The sequence below is a fragment of the Pteropus vampyrus genome, unplaced genomic scaffold, assembly GCF_000151845.1.
Source record: "Pteropus vampyrus isolate Shadow unplaced genomic scaffold, Pvam_2.0 Scaffold176, whole genome shotgun sequence".
Classification (NCBI taxonomy): Eukaryota; Metazoa; Chordata; class Mammalia; order Chiroptera; family Pteropodidae; genus Pteropus; species Pteropus vampyrus.
This window is the reverse complement of record NW_011888957.1, coordinates 568,236-568,564: the sequence shown is the minus strand read 5'-3', so window position 1 is coordinate 568,564 and position 329 is coordinate 568,236.

The window sequence follows — 329 nt, the reverse complement described above, 5'->3', positions numbered from 1 at the left end:
CCTTGCTTCAGTTTCAGGGGGTTTCAGGCGCCGCTGAGTACGAGATAATTCATTTTATTAAGCAATTAATTTCCTGGGTACGTTTTTAAAGGTCAATTAATCAATTTAAATGGAGGGGTGAAGGATGGGGACCCTTCCAAGACAGAACTTAGGCCACTGCCGCTTTGTGGGGAGAGAGGTTCGCTTTTCTCCGCTGATTTGGGAGAGATAAATGGGGGTCAGATGGCGCCAGTTGGGGGGGTTCTCGAGCAGCGAGTGGCACGGAGGACAGAGTGCCCGGCATCTTCCCCTCGGTGGGAAGTGGCAGCCCCAGCAGAGCGGAGGCGGGG